The sequence below is a fragment of the Alligator mississippiensis genome, chromosome 1, assembly GCF_030867095.1.
Source record: "Alligator mississippiensis isolate rAllMis1 chromosome 1, rAllMis1, whole genome shotgun sequence".
In the NCBI taxonomy this organism is placed as follows: domain Eukaryota; kingdom Metazoa; phylum Chordata; order Crocodylia; family Alligatoridae; genus Alligator; species Alligator mississippiensis.
The window spans coordinates 451,452,447-451,473,417 of record NC_081824.1 but is presented as its reverse complement, the minus strand read 5'-3'; the positions used below and the strand labels follow the sequence as shown (position 1 = coordinate 451,473,417).

The window sequence follows — 20,971 nt, the reverse complement described above, 5'->3', positions numbered from 1 at the left end:
CCTACACCAGCTGCTGCAGGAGTTGTGCTTAGGCCAGGCCATACATATGCTAAGCTACAGTTAATCTAAGACACCAAAAAGGAGCCTGGGAGTAGCAGGTATTACAGACTGCTGAATGGCCTGGTGCACAAGTTGCAACAGCATTGATTCAAAGGAGAGGGAAGCAAAAAACAGTAGCTGAACAAATTGAGAAGAAGATAAGGAATTTGAAAGAGAAGCATGTAGCAGGTGTCCCAACTTGGCACAGAAGTGAGTTGCAGGTGTGTTCATACCTGGCAAAGAGACAAGTGAAAAGGGGCAGGTAGAGAGAGATACAGAGAGAGAACAATGGCAAGTGGCTGAGGCAGGGAAAGGATACTGCAAATGCAGCTGCTGCTGCAAGACTTGCCTCCCCTAGCAACCTAGGGCAGCATGGGCATGTACCTCATCCTTACCATTGTTTCTGGGCAGTTTCTCTATGCTGGCTTGATTGCTGCGAAGACCAGCTAGCCTCCTTTCTTAAGAGACAATAAGCATTTCCGAGCTTTTGCCATCAAACAAGAACTTGAGTCTGTCTTTCTCTGTAGCACCCTGGCTCCAGATGGCTGGTTGCAGGCACCAGTCTCTAAGAAGACACAGACCCAAGCACCCTGGACAATGAAAGCAAGAGCAGGCTGTGGCCAGCTGAAACAATCCCTCACCTCCCTTAGAAAGCAGGTGCTGCCCAAGGGCTCTACCAGCTGCACTTGCAAATGGTGGCAGTGCTGGGTAGGGCCACCATCCCACATGTGTGCTGGTCCTTGCTGCCAGGGGTTGCCACTCTGCCCTGAGCACTCAACCACCTACCCCAGCCCAAGTAGTAAGTGCTGGTTAGAGAACCTGCGCAGGAGTTGCTGCACCTCTGATACAGGGCAGCACTGCTCTAGACACTGGAGAGCACTACTGGGGAATGCTGCTCTGACCATCCCCACTGGGTCATCACCACCAGGACTTGGCCCTACTCCACTACTGGCCCTCCTCAGCCTGTCTGTGAAACCACAGTCCTTTTGGACCCTGACCACCTTCAACAGCAAGCGCACAGAATTTCAGCTCATTTAGCTGTCACAACCCAAAGTTGTGATTTTTGTTTTGTGTGTGCTTTGGCACTGCTAAATTATTTTCCCACCAAATTTGCAGCTTTCTTTACAGTGTACATTTCTTCTTTGCATCTGAGAAATGCTTGTTGCAAAGAGTTCCTGCCATTTGTATTAGAATTCGAGCCACATTATTGGTTTGTGTTAAATTATGCACACGTGGCGGCTAGTGATTGGATTGCTAGCCGTATAAGAAGCTTGGGTGGTTTCTGTCCAAGTTGGAGAGAAAGAGAATTTGTTGTTTTGTGTGAAGATCTCTAAGTACTGTGGATCCTTTTGGACCCAATGCATTTCTTAAAAGGCAACAGGGGTCTGATCAGCCTCTGGCCTCTTCCCGTTGCTGATTGATTCCTAGATGTACCCCTCCCTGCGTGCAAAGGAGACGGATCCATGGAGCTTTGACACATCTGTAGGAGATACCGAGCTTGTTGTAGTCCTTGAACAAGCATTTAAGTGGAGCTGTGCCTGGAAAACTGTCCAGCCTACACTGTGACCATCTTTGGTGTAAGTAAACAATCTTAAATCAACCACTAAGTGTCTGTGACTAATTCTAGCTTGCTGCCTGTTTTCTCTGATCCCGTGTGCCCGGGCTGCTGGCCACAGCCTGCGTGCACAAAAGGGCCCTGGATTGCTCCTGGCCCGCACATTAGCAACAGGAAGTATCAGGTTTAGCCCTGGACCCACTACAGGGATTTTTATTGACTTAAAAAGACCACCCAGGAAGTGACTCTTGTCTGGGATCTCTCCTCTTTCTCCCACTTACATAGCAGCTTTCTATAAAAATGAAGGGTTACCCCATTGCAGACCTGGCACTGCTTAGAGGAGGGCTGACCCATCAGTGACCCTTGTCTAACTTTGTGTTACCAACTGGTGTGTGCCTACAGGTGTCACTGATTTGGCAGAGAAGGCCAGTGGACACACAACTTGATCCACCTGCCCTTTACAATAGCCTGTTTTAGACCTCAAACAGTAAACCCAAGGCCACAAACAGTGAGAAAAGGTGTGAGAAGCCCCCTCCTGAAACATGCATACTAATGAGGGTGCAGATCAGGAATACTCTTAGTTACCCTTCTAGCACATAACCAGAGTCAAGCATGGAAAACATGAGTAGAGTGACCCTTACATAGTCAGGTAAAAAGAGGTCATTTGTATAAGCAGTTTCTGTGGACAATGCTGAATGCATATTGTAAGTAAAACCTCAGGAAAGTCTCTTGCTGTTCACTCCTGCCCCCTATTTTCAGGGAACAAAAAAGGGACTCTTCAATGGATATGCCAGATATACTGATTTTTTTTCACTTTGGGCCTTACTGCTTGTATTACAGTTTCAACTTTTAACACGTTACAGAGGATTAGTACATTATTGGGAGAACTTTTAATAAAGAATCTATTAGAAATGACATGAGCTCCAAAAAGGCTAATGGGTTACTGTGCTAGTAACGATTTAAAAACAATTCCATCTAACGTGCTTATAAATTCTTAGATAAGATGCTGCTTCTGCCTGTGACATGCTGATAAACGAAGTGTTCATAAACCAGCTATAGAAAACCATCATAATGAGCAAGCAAACGGTCCAGGCTGCAGAATTTGTGCTGTACCTGGTTAAACTGTGCTTTAGTGACTGCTGTTGTTCAAGGATCACCTCAGCTACACCATGTCATGAGATTAAAGTTGTTAAAAAGATAGTTCTTGGTGGCAGTGCATGTGCACTAGAAGACACATTTATTGTCTGAGAAAACTGAAGGCCTTATTCTATATGGAAATAGCAATTTGTCATCTCCATGTTCTTGCTGGAAAATCTAAAAACACTTCCTTTCGTACAGCACAAACATCTGGCACATAAAGGAAAAGGTCCTTTGCTTTGCCTTTGTTGCCATAGCTGAAAGATCCCCACTGAGTGGAAGCCTCTTGTTGAAAAGAGTTGGGAGCTAATTGCTTTGATCCAGAAAGTTTACAGTGACTGCCCTGACTTCAATTGTGTTCAGTTGTGGTAGATAACCACAGCCTTGTATTGGCCAGCTGTAGGAACTGCTAACAAATGTTCTTGGGTGCGAGTGGGACACTAGCCTAAGGGAGACATTCGAGCAGTAGCAGAAGGGGACCAGATGAGCTGTGCCTTTGCAATTTCTAATTTGTACAGGAGGAATCTTAGGAATATACCTATTCCTTCTGCCAGTTTGGATTGAGGGTCCTAGCCCCTTGTGCTGTGGAGTAGGTGGTCAGGAAATGTGTTTGAATTACCAGCTCATTTAAGGTGTGCCATGAGACTACAGCAGGTCATTAGTCAATCTGTAATGTGTGTGACATTAGCCAGAAGTAAATTAGAGGCCAAATAACCCCTAATGAATGAGTGTGACTCAAATTTCCCAGAGAAAATACACTGAGCACATAGTATTGGACTTCCAATAATGAGCAAGAAGTATTACTGCAATTCTCCAAAGGGACCACGTGAGTTAAGAGGTGCAGACAGCCTGAATTGGTGATGAGGTGCAGGTGGAGAGGATCAGGCCCCTGGGTGGCCCTGCAGGTGGAAACAGTGAAGGGGCTAGCTGAGAGAGCATAAGGGAGGTGGTTGGGGTGGCTTTAATAGCTAGGAAGGAGAAAGGGCTGGGCTTGTGTTATGAGGGGAAGAGCCCTGCTTTTGCTTGTTAAAGCTGAAGGATTGGGCTTTGGTTTTTTGTTTGTTTTGTTTCGTCTTTGTTTGAGGAAGGCTTGGAATGGGTGATGTGTTAAGAAGCTGGAAAGTCCTTTGACTATTTGAAATATGAAAATCAACTTCCTCCTTACTCACTTTTATATTGCTCCACATAACCTGCCAATGAGTGACTGAGAATTGGGTCTTGCACCACAGCAGCAACAGTACCAGAAAGCAAAAAGGTCCTGGGCCAATGTGAAACCCAAATAGTCTCTTAGCTTTTCCTGCTTTTGAACTAGGATAAAGTCTGTGGGTGGGTATGAGGGAGATGGGTGCATTGGTAGTAATGGCTATGTAGGAGTTCAAATTGTTTGTAAGGTATGTAAAGGGAAGCTTATGATAGATGCTATGTTGCTATATATGTGGAGAGGGAGAAATGTATTTTTCCAAGAAATTCAAACTGGGCCCATTGCCTCCTCCCTTGGAGGAGCCCCTAATTATCATGCCCATGTCTGGAGCTGCATGCTATCTTGCCAATGTGTCCACACCGTCTGCCCCTGAATGCAGATCTAGGGTCTGGGGTTGTCTGGGGACTCGTCCTGTATGGTCTCACACATCCATAGTCTTTCCCCACCCACCATGCCCACACCCCGTACAACTTCCTGCACACCCCCCACACAACCACTTCCCAACCAAGCCCCATACACACCTCCTTGCCCCCCACATGCCGTATAGAAGGGAAAGGTGGTATTTTGAGCTATAATGCAAACGCTGCCTGGCAGAGGTGGATGGGTGGATTTGATTCTCCCAGTAGGGATGCTGCTTGTCGGATACCTTTGGGATACCAGAGATAGCTTAGTCTCTGTCTGTGGAGCAGAGAAGCCAGTTGGCCTAGTGTAAGGAGGAGGGGGGGATGTGTGGGGGGAGGGGGAAGTCCTGTCCCCACATGCCTCATGGTCAGGGTCTCTGAAGGAAAGGGCTTGGGAGAGTTGTTTGTTTGTTTTTTTCTAGAGAAGGGACTTGCAAGGCCATGAGCATCTGCAGGATGAGGGTTGGTCACTAGCATGAGGGGACTTTGGGGGGCAGGAGGCCCCATAGGGAGGAAGGATTGGGGCACTGCAGGTATAGGGAGGTGTGCAGGTGCTGGGGGGTGAGGTTGGGAGGCAGGAGAAGACTTTGGGTGGATGAAAAGGGGTTGTGGGCAGGGGGGAAGCCAGGGGATATGAGGAGCTACAATGAGGTTTGAATGCTTGGGAGGGCTCAGTGAGCTGGGGGTGGGCAGTGAGGAGTCCGGAGAGCTGGGATATGGTGGGATGCATATGTGCAGGATATAGTGGATTTATGGGATGGAGAGAAGGCAGGGCAGGACTTGGAGTGAGAGGGGATGGTGGGTGGAAGAGGCAAGGGGCACTGCAGGTGGCAGGGCAGTGCAGAAAGGGCAGAGGGAGGCATTTTGGGGCCCTGCAGAGGGTCTCAGGGATGCGTATGTGGGAGTGTAGAGAGCTGCTCCGTCTGTGGCCAGGCTGGGTTGGACCCATAGCATATTAGCAAGGCTTTTAGTTTCTTTATCATTTGTAGAAACAGTCATTGTGTTATGGAGCGACGTGGCAGCCCCTCCTCCCCCTCCCCTGCCACCTTTACAGATCTTACAACTGCCCCTGGGGCCCAGTGAAACCAAGTACCTAGCAGCTCTTTTCAAAGGAGAGGTGTATTTCATAAGGTGCCCTGAAATACCTGCCTTGAATTCCTCTCCTTCTATACTGTTCACAGCATATTTTGCTTTAAAATGTACATTGTCATGAAATGAAAGTGCGATGTGCTGCCAAGTGTGTAAACGGCAACACCACTAAAGTGGTGCAAAAGGGCAATTAAGCCACTTTTGAAGGCTAGTTTTGGCATGTGTACAAGCATCCTAGAGCACTGCATTTATTGTCCAGGAGTAGGTAGTTTGGTACATGTGCAAAATCTTGTGAAAACACGTAATGCTTTTTCTCTATGGCGGGGGAGGACTATACATGTACTCCTTGTAGAAAGATACAATTTTCTGTAACATATTAATAATATATGTACTATAACGTATTGATTGTAAAACACGTGTACACACATGCCCATAGTGGTGCTACAGTGAGCCCAAAACAGAAATCCTGTGTCTGGGCAATGTCCATCCGCATCTGAACTTTGCACCTGTATTGTTCATGTATTGAAAGCCTGGGCATTGCTCTGCTGGTTGGGATGATTCGGATCTTGGATACAAAACAGACTTGACTGCTTCTGGCCATGGCCAGTGAAGTGAGTCCCAGTTTGTGGCCACTAAAACCTGTAGTATATTTAGCTTCATAGGCATAAAGTTCCTTTGCTTCATGCATTCATAAGGCTGTAACAACCACCTTAACGCTACTGACACACTTGTCTCTTTTTCTCTCTTTCCATCTCTAGCCTCGCAGCTTGAAGTCAGGCCTGAACTGCTGAAGTGGGAGTTGCAGAATAGGCTTTTGAAGCTGGGTGAAGAGACCTGGGAAGTCTGCAGTCTGCTGGAAGTTGGAAACTTCATGGAACAGACTGACCAAAGAATTGTCAGCTGTTGCTTAACTAAGGCAGTGGAAGATGGACAGCCATCCCAGGTGCCTTTGTAACAAGAGACCAGTCGCATGCAACTGCTCTTCTCTCCAGCAGTGGGCCAGCCACCTGTTCCCCAAACCTTGGGACTTGTCAGGCTGTGAAGAGATGAGCCTGCAGCCCTTCAGGGATCAGGACTTCTTTTGCAGGCTTGGACAAAGACTTAAGGTACAGTCATGGCTCCCATAATTGCCACCCCTCAGTGGAGAAAAGGAGCAGGTGACCTGTTCAGTCTGATGCCTTATTGTTACATGCCAAAGCAAGAGAACACATGCTTGTTGCAGTGCATGTCCAGCAACCCACAAGTGCACAACAAATTCTCACTTGCACCAACTGGGGAAACTTGGGAGGGAGGTAGCACGCACTGGCAGCAGCTGGCTTAGAATCTGGGAAGTTCTCGAACTTTCCCTTGTAGTCTGTGCCCTGTGTTTAGAGACAGCTTGTTCCAGTACCATCGCAAAGGCTGTGACCTGTTTTTATTGACATTGCTTGGTTTCCCTGGAACCTCTTGGAACTGAAGCAAAGCAGTTCTTGTATGGATTGTGAAGGTGTCAGTTAGGTGGGGTTTTCACCTTTCTGAGCAAGATGCAGAACCCTCCCTTCCAGAACTGTATCTTTCCCCACACCATCGTGGAACGCTGCTGTTGCCTGCACCTATTGTGTGTTCTTCTCGCCTCTGACTTATGGTCCATGCTGACAAAGCTGCTAGAATTATGGAAAAGAAAAAAGCTTTGTTCCAAGGAACTGGACACGTGGGTAAATATATTTTCCTCTAACAGATGCATCTGGTTAGATCAGTTGCTGTTACTAAGGCATTCAAGCCAAAGGCATGATGCTGTGTATTGGGATGGTCTACTTAAGTATGCCATCATTTAGGCCATTTGCTCTATTTGCTTTGGCTTAGTTGGATGAGTTGATTTATTCCTTTCCTTGACTGATGAAACAATGGTAATATCTGTAAGGCTCACTTGGTCTCCTAGAAACAGTTTGGACGCCTCCTGCTTGAGCCATGCTATTGTAGTATGGCATAAGAATTGCAAATGGCCATGATGGGCCCGAAGGGAGGATTACCATATGGGGTTAGCAAGAACACCTTATCACTTGGAGACCAACTGGCTAATTATATAAAAATAGGTGGTGGGGCACTACAGCTGTTGCCTTCAGCTACTATTAACACGTTCCAAGAGACAACTCCTTGTTCCTTGTCTAGCGCATTACTGTTGGCCGCAACCAAGAGACTTCCTTCTTTTTTTTCCAGGCTATGGCTTGGTAGTGTGTAGATTATGCTGCTCTAGATCAGCATAAGCCCATAGTATCCCCAATACCAACTTGTGCAAGGTCCACTGTCTGCACCTGTCATTGTGTGGCTCCAGTTACTGACCACAGCTCTGGCCTGCACATCAGCAACCAGCTCTGGGATCCAGAAACTGGACTGTTCAGTCTTCCCTGAGGCAGTGAGATCTGGTGGGTCCCAGGTTATCTTGCACAGTCCCTGCAGGAGAGACTGCCTACTATGGTGGTGTCCTCAATGGTGAAGGCTGCTGCCTGTCAATGTGATCTACAGACCTGCCTCGGGGACCCTTGCTGCCAGTTACCCTCAAGCTGTCTGCCAAGCTAAGCTTATTGCTGGAAGAGGTGGAGGTTAGAGCAGGACATGGACTACAGCTCCAGACCAAGACCGCACTGAGTCCAGCTAACGAAGTGGGACCCAGACGGCCTTGTGCTGATGTCTCTGGCCACCTGATGGAAGTTCTGGCTGCATGGCCAAGTCCTGGAAGAAGGTAATGACCTGGCTCATCCACAAAAACAGTGAGCCTGACCATCTGCATCCCTGAAGGGCCCATCACCCTTTGCTCCACCATATTTAAATGTAAACAATATGCTGGGCCACAACACAGCTCAGATCATGGACTGGGCAGTGAATGGGTGGATTGTAGCCTGAACCAGAAAGCTTTCATGTCCAGCGAGGGCTGTTGAATGCACCTTGGCTGCTGATGACCTACGACAGCACCGAGACGGCAAGGTGTCCATGTGGAGATCAGTGCAGGCCTCTGGCTCAGTGCCTTAGCCATGCGTCTTCCAGGAGCTGGGATATCAGGCCAGATTTCCACACATGGTCCCCAAGGCCTACAACAACTACACTGTCACTTCCTGATCATAATGGTGAAATGCTGTTCCGAACTTGAAATGAGGCTGCCTCCCAAGTCCCACCATTGGAGGCTTACCAAGGGCCCAGGACCAAAAGCTAAACCTCCTGGCTTCTGAGGGTGACTTGATGAACTCCTGCAGGTGCTGGACAACAGCTGAGAGGCAGCTGACTGAACAGAGCTTTTGTTCCCCTCCAGTCCAAGGTGCCCATATACATCATCACCTCTGGAAAGAGAAACTTATGGCCCCCAGTAACAGGATCCCGGGTGAGCCCATGAGATACATGAAGGGTAGTGAGGCTTACCTCAGCCTTGGCTCAGACATGGATCACTGTGCAAATGAATGTGGGAGAACATCATGCTAGGGACCAGTTAGGATGCCTACCAATTGGACTAATCTGTGGGTACCCTGGAAGAAGATGCAGGGAGTACCTTGTCTCTGGCTGCAGCTTTTGGCCCTGTTCCATCTTGACAGCGGCTTCCAGTTCCAGTACCGACCCCCTGATACCCCCAGTCCCTAGGTAACCACTTTGGACTGCCCTCCATGCTTCAAGTATCCAATCATTAGGCCAGACCACCAATGCCTCGGTCCCAACCTTTTACCTGGACCAGTCTTTTTGGAGCTGTGGGGCAGGACCCAAAGTAGAAATACAAACTCCGTTCTGCCCGAGAATCCCTGCAAGCCCTCCAACCCCCTGAATCCCAAGAAATGATTGCCCATCTCCAGCAGGCAGTTCAGCAGCTCCAGGCACTGTTTGAACAGCTAGAGGGGAAAAACCAGAGCTGTTGGACTGCCTGGAAGGGGCACAGGCTAAAGCTGGAGCCTGGCAAATGCTGAGCAAAACCATCCCCAAGAGATGAAGCAACAATCGAGCCTTGGCTGGGGCCCTGCTGTCAGAAGACTGCTGCTGCTACCACAAGTCCCACTCCCAGTGCACTTGAGCCAGATCCAAAGAAGTGTTTTGGGATTCCTGGATCAGTGTTGCCTGCTCTTTCCACTGTGCCCCATCATCTGTTCCACAGACCAGGCCAAGATGGGACTAATGGTTGGCCTGCTTGCAGGGAGAAGTCCTGACCTGGGCTTCCTTGCTCCTCGAGGGCTTCAGTCTTTCAAATTGTCCATCCAAGCCTTACAGGGAAGAAGTCCCATAGGCACCTGCCCACCCCTTGCAGTTCATCTCTGCCAAAATAGCCCCCTAAAATGTTCAGCATGGCAGCCAGCTAAAGCCCACAGTGGCTCACGTCAGTGGTAGGCCCCTGGCCTCAAGTGGAATGAGGTGATTGAAGTTGTGGCAATTCTGCCAGAGGCTTAGTGAGGAGCTGAAGGATGAACTTGTTCCTGTTGAGTCCCCTGCTAGCTCAGTCAAGGGCCCCAAGCTCTTTGTGGATCTACCACTGCCTTCCAGAGGAGTGTGTGGAAAAGATGGCCATGAGAGGGGACCCCACACCACAATCCCAGGTCTCCTGGTGCCCCAGGAAGATCTACTGCTCTAGAAATCCAGGGAACTGTATCTGTGGGAGACCTAGAACAACCAGCTGTGAGCTTTGGGCCTCTGCTAGTCTTGTGGAGCAAAAGGACCTTGCCCATGCCATCTGGTTAGCAGTACAGCTGTCAGTCCTTGTGGGCTTGGGTGCTATGGACAACTTAATGGACAAGTGTTTCTGCAAAGAGAGGTGCCTCCTAGTGAGGCACAGGGTGAACCCCATTACAATGGAGTAGTCCATTGTGGGCATCCCACTCAACTTGGATCCAGTAACTTGGGACATTTGTTTTGGCTGCATGGGGTGCTTACCTGTACTGTATCAGTCTTGGGCCCTCTGTTCATGTCCAACATGTGGGATTTCCTGTCCCTTTTGGGGGTAGAGCAGGAGCTCTAGTCTGTCTGACACTGGCAGACAAGGGAGAACCAGGTGCTGGAGCAATGCTAAATGAGGCTTCCTTAACTGCCATCACCATGACTGGCTTGTGCTCCTGCCCGTGTCTATATCTGCATACAACAACTTGGATCTGTCACCCAGCCAGTGCAGCCCCTTGATGCCAAGTGTGGGTTTCATCCCTACTTCCCCACAGCCCTGTCCAACATCTCCACCCCTGTAGTCACAGAACTGGGAACCCACTTGCAATGAATACATGATGACGTGAAGCACCACCACTAGCCTGCCAAGAAGGTCTAGTTTTAGGCTACAAACAGTGCTCGGGGGGGGGGGGGGGCTCCACGTCCATTGTAGGAGTAAAGAATCGCTCTCTTCCTAATACCTGAAAGCCACCCCTCAACTCTGTCAAACAAGGTCTTGGGTATCTAGGACTCTATGCCATCTCTGCAGTCACCAACATGGTGTCCTTCTGCTTGTAGCTATCTGATGTTCTGCGTGCCCACCCTGTCTTCTACATCTCCCTGGCAAAGCTATGCACAAAGACAACCTATTCCTGGCAGTCCCCAAACCATCCTCTTTGGCTGGGGGCATAAGGAATTCCAACTCAAAAAATCACCATTGACAACCAGAAGTTAGGGAGGAAATGGTATTAATGTGTTTGACTGGCAAGGTTATGGACTGGCAGACTATTTCTAGCAACCTGCAGAAAATGTATGAGCCTTCTGTCAGAGCCACCCAAAGAAGGCTAGCCCAAAAGCCGCCACTTCTAGCACAATTCCTGGATATACTGTAAGGAGGCCAGATCAGGGCCCTGGACTTGCAGGTTCTCAATCTGATCTTATCTCCTGAGCAGGTGGCATCTCAGCAAGGTCAGAGCAGAAGCCTGGTCCCACCTGGGCTCAATGAGGCCATCCAGGCAGTCAAGCTCCTGAAGCCACTTCCTAGTCTAACAGAAGCCAGACCAGAAACGGTAGGCCTCTGCTGGCTTTTGTCATACTCTCAGTGGTTCCTGGCCCATCCCTGTGGATGGCATTTTTAAAGGGTTGATTTGAAAGGGAGAGAGTGAAGACAAGGGTGGAGAGTGGCACAGGAGTGGTCATGCTTTTATTTGTATTTTAGATGGTGCCCAAGATGTTTTACCCTTGGGCTTTATTGACCACTTCATGCTAAAAGGGGTGGTGGGTATGGAGAAATGTTGTGTAATGATGGGTCTTCTGGAAATACAAATATGTGGTTGGAGGAGTGTAGGGGCTGTAGAGAGCTCTTGTAAGGGGTGGCGGGCAATGTAAATCTGTGTTAGGAATATGTGGGAATGGTGGCGCACAGTGCTGATGTCTCAGCAGTATGTGCATAGTGCTGAAGGAAAGGAACTGAGCAGTTTGTCATGAGAGCGGGTGGTAGAGGATGAGGTCAAGGAGGGAGAGCTTGAGGTGAAGTTGTGCTCCAGTGCCTCTTAATGCCTGTGGAGTGGGGCAGGGCATTCGGGACTGACCTGGATGTCATCAAGAGGGCCACAGGAAAGGCTTGGTTTGTTTTATTCATGTCCCGTGAACAGAGGGCTGGTCTTGCTACTGTTGGATAGGTGTAAGGACTTGGCTGTTAAAAGGGCGCAGCAGTACACTAGACTGCTGAGGGAAGTTGTGGAGCCTTCATCACTGGGGGTGTTGAAAAAGAGGTCGGGTAAACATTGATCAGGAATGATCTAGGAGTAACTGTGCCTATGCTTTACTCTGCTTGTGTCTCATGAGGCAACCAGTGAAGCCCAGAAGCATGAGGCTGGGAAAGACTCTTTTCTTTGTCCTTTGCTGTGTGTTGTGGTAGGCATATTCCTTCCTCAGGAGCGTTGAGCGACTGTCACCAAGGCTGGAGACTGCCAATACTCCTTCCTCAAGTAAAACCTGTAGGTTCCTGGCTAGAGGGACTTGCCCCTTTGCTCGGGGTCAAGCTGGTCACCCAGTTTGAGGTCAGGAAGAAGTTTTACCCCTTGGTCAGATGGGTACAGATTGTGGGGATGAGTGCCTTCTTGTAGCAGAGGCATGGACCTCTTCCTTGTGTGCCATTCAGCATCTTTTAACAACCCTTGCAGAAGGAGGACATGGGTTACTATTGCCACAGGCGAAGCAAAAGGACATCTTGGGGTCGTGTGATTTGTGGGTGTGTGACAATGCCATTGGTTTAGTTCTAGTAGTAATATGGTACCGTGGATAGAGATGACCCTGCCTTGGGCAGGGGCTGGACTAGAGGACCTCTTGTGGTCCCTGCCAGCTCTGTCTTTCCATCTTTTGAGGAAGAAGTGGTACCCTGATCAGAATGCCCCTGTGGAGAAGGGGATGATCTGTGGAAGCCATGCAAAGATTTCACCATGGGATGTTGAGAGGAGGGATGTGGGCATGGTAATGCAGCCATCTTAATGGTGATCCCTACTGTGCCTTTAGGTTATTCCTGCTGCCTCGCTATTCGCTGCTCTTTGCCTTAATGCTCTTTCTAATGACATGCCCCGTGACTTGTTTCTTGCTAGAGGATGTTTTGATCTTCATGTAGGCTGTACAGCACGCTTTCTGCCTTCTATTTTTTTATTAAGGAAATATTAAATATTTCTTTATCTCTCCACACCGCCTCCTTTTGTCAATATCTCACAATAAACAATATCATACATGAATCAATAATGCATGACACAACCGTGGGAACTTCCTGTCTCCTTTCTCCATCACAATTTCTTCACAATTGGATCACCAGATCCTCCTCTTACATAATCATCAATGCAATCCATGACAATACATTTTGCTCTCTCATACAGGTTCTTGGGACACTTTCAACATTTATAATGCATCCTCACATTTTACACAATATTTCCCTGTGGTCTCGTATTTCCCTTCTTTTTATTTGCCTTTACCACATTTTCCACACGTCTTTATTTATAGCATACACAACTCGTTTTTGTTTCAGTATTACTGTTTTCCTCACTTGGTTTTCACCTTCCCTGATTCCTGACGCATTTCCTTTCCCTACTTCCCGATGCTTTTTCTTTCCCTCCTCCCTATCCCGGCCGGCTGGAATAATTCCTGCCACCGAATGCCTTGCCATGCCCTACTCCCTTTGCCCTTTTCTCCCTTTCCCTTCATGTAGTCTTTAATCTCATAATACCCCAGCTGTACGCATTCCCTTTGTGTAAAGCATACCCCCTTCCCTATCAACAAACACCTCACTTTCCATAATGGCACCCTCATCCCCATCAAAATCACCCGCACTTCCCATTGCCTTGTTTCACTGGTCCATACACTGCGGTCTCATAGGACACCCCCTGTGCCCACCCTATTGCCCTTAGAAACTTCCCTACTCTTCCCCATACCCTTCTTGCAGACGTGCACTCCCAAAAACCATTTTCTTCCTTTGTACAGAACTCCCCCGGGCTTTCTGCCGATCTCACCAGCCTCTATCGGTGTAGTACTTCTCTGACTGATAGCACCCGCCTAACTATACACCACGCTATTTCCCTGTGAAACCCTTTCCACCTTGTGTCTTCTATTCCCCTCCACACCTCTCTCACCTGTTCCCATACCAAATTCCCCACATCCGTTAATCCATCTTCCTCCCTAATTGCATTGAAAATTACCCTCGCCTTTTGTAATCCTTCCATCCCGTTTTACCAAACCCTTTGCCCTGACAAATGCCGCCAGCCTATCCATGTGCTGTGATGGTTTCCCTGCCCACATGCCTGTCCACCTTTCTCCAAATATCCCCCATTCCCTCAAAACTCTACCTCCCCAGTACTTTACCCATTTCCCCACTATTCCTTCCCCTCTCCGTGCCTCCCTGTCTAATGCCGCCACCCTGTGCCCATATATGAACGTTTCCATCTCTGGAAAACCCCATCCCCCTAGCTCCCCCGCTTTATAAAGCTCCCTACGTGCTACCCTCTCTCCCTTACTTCCCCAGAAACACACACACAATTCCCTTTGTATCCTCCTCGCTTGCCTCCACGATGGAGGGTATACCCACCCTATGAACAGCAGGATCGGTAAGATCACAGACTTGATTAGCTTTACCTTCCCTGTCTTAGACAAACCTCTCCCTCCCCATATTCCCAGCACCTTTTTTCCTCATCCTATCCTATGCTTCTGAAGGACTAGCACGTCCTTTATCTTTTAGAACCCTCTTAATCTGCTCCCATTTACCTCCATCTCAGCAAATTTCTCATGTTCCACAATATGAAATGCATTCCCCTGTCTTACTCCCCAAGTGTCCTCCTCCCTCCCCCCTCATACCTCCATTTCTTCTCAACCCCCACCCTCCACATCCCTGTTGCTTAAGCCTAGCTTACAATAGCTGACGGGCTATTAGAAAAGCTGCCCCCACCCCGACTCTCCTCCTGATTTCACTTACACCATTTGTCAGTCTTGCTTCTTCCCCTATATCTTTTCCCTTCTCACTCCTCTTTTCTTGTTCTTCCCGTTTTTGCTTTGGTATCCCCACTTTCACTCTTTGGTTGGTTGCATGATGTTTCCAGCAAAGGCTTTCCCTGCCCAAAAGAATTTCCAAATAGTTACTTACACCAATTAACCCCATGCCCCTTGCACTTCCTGTCACTTTTTTCTCCTGCCTCCCTCTCCTCTACTGTGGCTGTCCATTGCTCTACAACAATTTCTACAGTTGATGTAGCCAGCTTCTCTACTTCCTCAAATAAATTCATCTTTGTCCTGAGCTCCAATACTCTCCCAGCCATCTTCCTTCGCATACTGAATGTTTCCATCCTCTGAAGGGATACCAGGGACTTGCTGTCCCCTTCCATCTTCTCTCCCTCCCGTTCTGACATTTCCTTCCTTATGAGTGGGGGCACTCTTCAAAATTGTGCCCCTCCTCCCACCATGTTTTTGCACATTACTTCAGCCTTGCATACCCCTGCCCTATACCCCATCCCACTGCATCAGCAACTTATTGTCAATGGACAACATGTTTCAATGGGCCCTGGTCCATTATATTTACTATGTCACCTTGGTTGACCAAAATAATAGATATATTCCCTATGGGGACCCAAACAGAAGCTGGAAGGAAGATGTTTGATTCCTCAATGATCTCTTGCCATTCCAGCTCTCCGTGAACCGGTCCATATTTTGTTCTTATTGAAAGCTCTGTCCACCCAAAGGACTCTCTTTTTCCTTTAGCCTCCAGACAATGTTGGATGTCCTCCAGTTCAATTACATCATTGAACGTTCTTAAAACAGCCCTCTTTCATGGGAGTCTGCTCTGGCTTGAAAGCGCAGTTCTGTTAATTGTCTCTTCCATGCTAATTCCTCTGCATGCCTCTCCCAAAAGACACTATATGCCTTCCTTTCCCTAAAACGTTCTGTCCCAGATGCAATAATTTTCATGTGCCACCAGGATGCTTACAGGTTTTCTTTTATTAATAAGGTAACGAATTTAAAATGCCCAACCTCAACCAAACTTTCCACCTTGCAACACAAAACCCAACAAAACCATCTCCAGATTTAGAAGCATCTACAACCCTTTATCATTCAGCCACAGATACCTTGCACAACCTGGTTCCATGTCACCTTACACATTGGTAAATCATATATCCAACATGTTAAAGATTTCTGTTATCTGTAACACATTTAACAAAAGTGTGTATGTATGTATTTACAACTGGCTTATCTTCATCCCCACTGCTTCACCTCTTACACATCCCTTATCATAATTGTCATCCCTCGACACCACACTTGCCGCCTCCCCGCCCCCAATCTTCTTATCCAGTCCCCTGTAGGGGCAAACTATTCTTCCCAATTCACATTTTGCCATACTCACTGCTTCAGTTGCCCTTCCTTTCCCATATATCCCCATGCCTAATAATACCCCAGCTGCAAACATTCCTTAACCATAAAAACAACCCCTTACTTGCTAATAAATGCCACCTTTTACCTACTATCCCCTTCCAAACCTCTCACCTATGCCCTTGATCGATCCCCTACATCCATCACCTTGTCGCTTCCCCCTGCTTATTACTTTAAATACTGGTTTTGCATTGTCCCACCCTTCTGTGCCTAGCTTCTTTAGTCCCTCTGCCCTTTATAAAAAAAACAAAACAAAACCCCATCCTAGCATAATGTATCATTTCTTTTTCTTTCTCCTTCAGCCTGTAAATCCATCCATCTCATTGCCAACAACTGTAACCCCTAAACAACTGCTCTCCCCAGTCTCAACAATTTCCCCAGTAACCCCTCTCCCTTTTTCACTTCCCTTAGTCACAGCCACCACATGCACTTACAGAAAAAGCTCTATTTTGAGTAACCCCAGCCCCCCAATTCACCAGTTTTACAAATCTCCCCCTTGCCATCCTCTCCCCTCCCCCCACGCAAAAAAATGCCAACTTCTCTTTAAAATGTATTGCACTTGCAACCATGAAGGAGCGTGAACCCTCCCCGTAAACAAAATAATAGGCAGCAGCACCTGCTTGCCCAATTCCACCTTCCCCCACCCCCAAAATAATCCCCTTGTACCCCACAATCCCACCACCTTCTGTATCCATGCCCCCAACTCCTCCCACACCCTCTTCCTTTTCCCCTTCATCTCAAAATGTACCCCAACCCTTTTTTTTAAATGATTCCCCAGCACCTGTAACCCATGTCTCTCAATGCCTCCCTGTCACTCCCTACATGTCCCAAGACTCTCTCCACTGACCTTCTACCCCAAACTACTATAGTGACATCATCCATATACAACAAATCTTCACCTCTTCTTCCACCCCCTTCTTCCCCTATCCCTTGTAATGCACTGAGCCACTGGCTTCATTCCACAAATAACCACCCCTGACCCCAATTCAATTACCCTTCCTTCCCCCTTACCCAGCTCCATAGATGTGCGCGTCTCCCATTGATCATTTCATATCACTTTCACACTCGTTCTCAGATTCCACCTCCTCCCTCCCCTTCCCCGCTTTCCCCATTTTTGCTCTATTTGTGTATGAGGTCTGGCAATCCCAAGGGATATATCCCTCCTCCTTGCACATGATGCATGTTATTTTTGTTAGACAAGTATTAGCCTTTTTCCCCACACCCAAAGCAAACAGTCCTAGAACAAAAAAAATCAAGTGCCCCCTCGCTTACTACGTAGTTTGGGCTGTCCAAAATAACCCTGGGGTGACCCAAAAGAAATTACTGAAGGAAGGTGATAAATCCCATCCATGTCTCACCTGTGCATGTAAAATTACCTATGCCTTCCATGACCCCATCCAAATCCTATAACTATTGAATACCAGGGTTTGGACTCCATCTTTGCTGGGAGTTCCCATGATGAGCTTGCTGGTCTTGACCTACCCTGGGGTTCCCACCACCTCTTGCTCCCATGGCCTGCTCCCCTCAGGTACCTGACCTTTTCAAAGCACTGCAGTCCTGTGGGTCTCTCCTCCATTGATCACCCTCATGTCTGGCCCGGATCTTGCTCTGCTGTCTTCTCCTGTTCTGCCATCCTCCTGGGTCCCTCTTGGGCAAGCCAGGAAACAGCTGGGTTTCACCCCGGCTGCCCTGATATGAGCCTTCAAGATTAGCTGCCCAGGGCCAGAGGTGGATCAGGGCCAGGGGCCGAGGGGGCCTGATGAGTGAGGTCAGGTCAGAGAGGACCAGGGCTGAGGGTAAGATGGGCCCTGGCCCACCAAGATGAGGCCTGGCCATGGCAGGGCCTGAAGGCTCTCTGGATGGGGCTGTGGTTGGGTGGCAGTCCCACAGTGCCTGGTTCCCCTGCAGGAAAGCCACAGTCAGTCAGTGGCCCTGTGGGTGGCATTGCAGGTGTGTGGTGGGGTGGGGCATTGTAGGGCACAGTTGCATTTCTGGGGGGAGGCTTCCTGGCAGGCAGGCAACCAGTGAGGTGCTGCCTGTTCCTTCATTCCTGCCAGTCGCATGCCTACGTGCTCTTGGGGTTGGCTATTTGTGTCTTGGCTTGGCTTTCCCCCCCTTGCTCCTCTTGCCTTGGCTGGTGCTGGTGATTTCTAATGCTCGACGAAGGCAGCATCTTGTCTTAGGCGGCTTTCCTGGAGAGGCTGGGGGGTAGGGAGGGAGGCCACTGTACTTGTTGGCAACAGGGGCTGCCCCAGCCTGCCATCTGCCAGACTGGCAGGGAGGTGAGTGTGCACCCATGCATTGGCCTAAGCCCCTTCCAGCCTCCCTGTGAACTGGCTGGCCCCAATTTGCATAGGGCCTGACCCACCTCCCCACCCCCAGCGGTCACCCAGGAGTAGTGACTCGGGCCCCAGGCCCAGGCCTGTGCTGCTCTTGGATCTGAGTGGGGAGTTCCCCTAGTAGGGGAGCAGGCATCTGGCTCAGCAGCACTGCAATACTAGGCTGATACCTGGAGTGGTTGAAGCAAACCTGGAGGCCCTCTCCCTGTGCCAAGAATGCTTTTAATGCATCAGTGTTCCCATCAAGGTTGTTATCAGCAATTAAACTGATAAGAACAGATTTGAATTTTATTAGTGGATGTTAAGAGTTATGAACCAAAAAGATGACAAAGCCAGTAAGGAAATATAGACCGCCTGAGGGAGGGACTAACAAAAGAGGGTTGGGGGATGAGGAGGGGAATTCAACTAGGTTTCAAAAAATATGATGTTATCCAACTAAGCCAGGGGGTGGGGACAGGGGAGGCAGGGGGGTTGCAACACCAAGACAGAGGAGAGATGCACACAAATCAGTACAACGGTCTGTAATGGAGAGAGTAGGCTGAAGACCGTTTCCTCAGTCAATATATAGAGTCTCATTGCAGGGTTCCTCTTCCAGTGGACCGGGGTGGTCCATTTTTGAACCTTCTGCTCAAAGTCTATCAATTGCAGCACCAGGTTCAGGTGGTCCCCTGAGTCCAGTCCAGTGGCAGTCGGTCTGGGGGGTCGGAGTACTGGTGATAGCGCGTGATGTGCTCCACGTAGATGTCGTGGGACCAGTGGATCATGTCTGATGCCATGAGGCAGGGCATCAGTTTGGCATAGGGGTGGGAGATGCAGCAGGCACGCAGGACGATCTCATTGCTGGGATCCCAGGGTCTAAGCGTTGCCACAGTGACCACATGGACTGTGCTGTTATAGCCACGGCCTCTCAAGATGTTGGCCAGCGGGGTGTACTTCTCCCGCTTGTGACCCCGGACATTGGTGAAGGCTTGGCGCCGGTTCTTGAAGGGGATGGTTACGTCCATGATCGTGCCCTTCTTGGCCTCTTCGCTCATGCTGATTGTTGGGTCACATCTGGCTCTCAGGCCAGGACAGTGCGGTTCACAGAGATCTCCCCCGCTGTGGCTGGGATGGCCCTCACCAGGTGATCCTAGACAGTGTTGTGGTGGAGCTGCCAGGCTCTGGCATGCAGCTTGCAGCTGCACAGCACGTGGGGGAGGGTCTCCGCTGTGTAGCCGCATCACTGGCATCTCTTGTCCCAGTGGCCGAAGTGGACAGCCCCATTCAGAGGCAGGCAGTTGAGGCGGGCGCGGTAGAGGAAGTGCCAGTCTGCAAAGTGCATGACACTCCTGCTGGGTATCAAGTCATTGCTGGAGTCCCACTTCAAGGTGATGTCAAAGACCTTACCCTGGTTGGGTTTGGCCTTCAGGTCACCAGCTTACTTGTTTCGGTTGGGGTCCTTCAGGAACCGCTCAGGAAGGTCCTCATGCAGGGTGTCACTGTGATGCGGTCGGCATGCAGGGCTGGTTCCAGGGAGACTCTTGGCACTCCTTGGTCCAGATCCAGGAGCAGCCAATGTGTTTCTGAAGGCGGCATGTGGTGTTGCAGGCTCGGCTCCACGGTGATGCAAAGTCCTTGCTGTCTCTGCTGAACTCTTCCTCCAGCAGGCCACTGAGGAAGGTCGCCAAGCTGCATCCAGTTGGCTGTCTCGGGATCCTCTGTGGGTGATCTCCTCCAGGGTGCTGGCAGCAATGACATTTTACCATGGCATCTGGGCAGGTCAGGAGGCAAATGGCATATGTGACCACCACCATGTTGCAGAGGTCTCCCATGAGGGGGATGTTGTCACCTCCCTGCCAGTAGGGTATGTGCAGGACCTCGTTGCTGGCCTTTTAGTGGCAGGTGCAGTTGCTTCTTGAGCAGCCACTGGATCTTGGCATCCGCTTTCTTGAGGAGGGTCTTGGGGACCGCCGAGGCTCTTGGGATGAATACGACGTGGGGAATGAGGAAGGTGTTCCCTGCTGGCCCCCTGGCAGAAGATAAGTGCTGTGATGAGTCCAGCTTGCAGGCATCCTGCACAATCCCATTGGTGGCATCTTGTGGTATCTGCTTGGACCAGTGCCTGGTGGGCGTCTCTAGGTGGCAGTAGGTCTTACTATCACGCAGGTGCCTCATCTCTGTCCTGAGCTCTGTCCTGATCCTGGCCCTGGACTGTGAGGCTGGAGTCCAGGATGCGGCTCTTCTGCCTGCTGTCCATGTGCAGGGACGTGCACTTGGTGACGTTGAAGCGCAGGCCCATCCACTTGGCCGCCTTGGATATCACGTCCAGCATCTGCTGCAGCTGGGTGGCATCAGGGATGAGGAGAATGAGACCATTGGTGTTGGGCAGGACACTCAACTTCTGGCCATACAGGAGGAGCCTGCTGGGGCAGGCTGTGGCTCA

The 20,971-nt window shown here is 49.4% G+C and overlaps 1 long non-coding RNA gene and 1 other non-coding gene across 2 annotated transcripts; one reads left to right on the top strand and one right to left on the bottom strand.

The window, feature by feature from the left end:
* Positions 1-1,346: 1,346 nt before the first annotated feature.
* Positions 1,347-16,865, top strand: LOC132249659 (uncharacterized). The gene is made up of 2 exons (XR_009461178.1): positions 1,347-1,616; positions 6,181-16,865. It is a non-coding gene; the product is annotated as an uncharacterized LOC132249659 (long non-coding RNA).
* Positions 16,866-18,674: 1,809 nt separating this feature from the next.
* Positions 18,675-18,861, bottom strand: LOC132247951 (U2 spliceosomal RNA). Its single transcript, XR_009459336.1, has one exon. It is a non-coding gene; the product is annotated as a U2 spliceosomal RNA (small nuclear RNA).
* Positions 18,862-20,971: the final 2,110 nt, after the last annotated feature.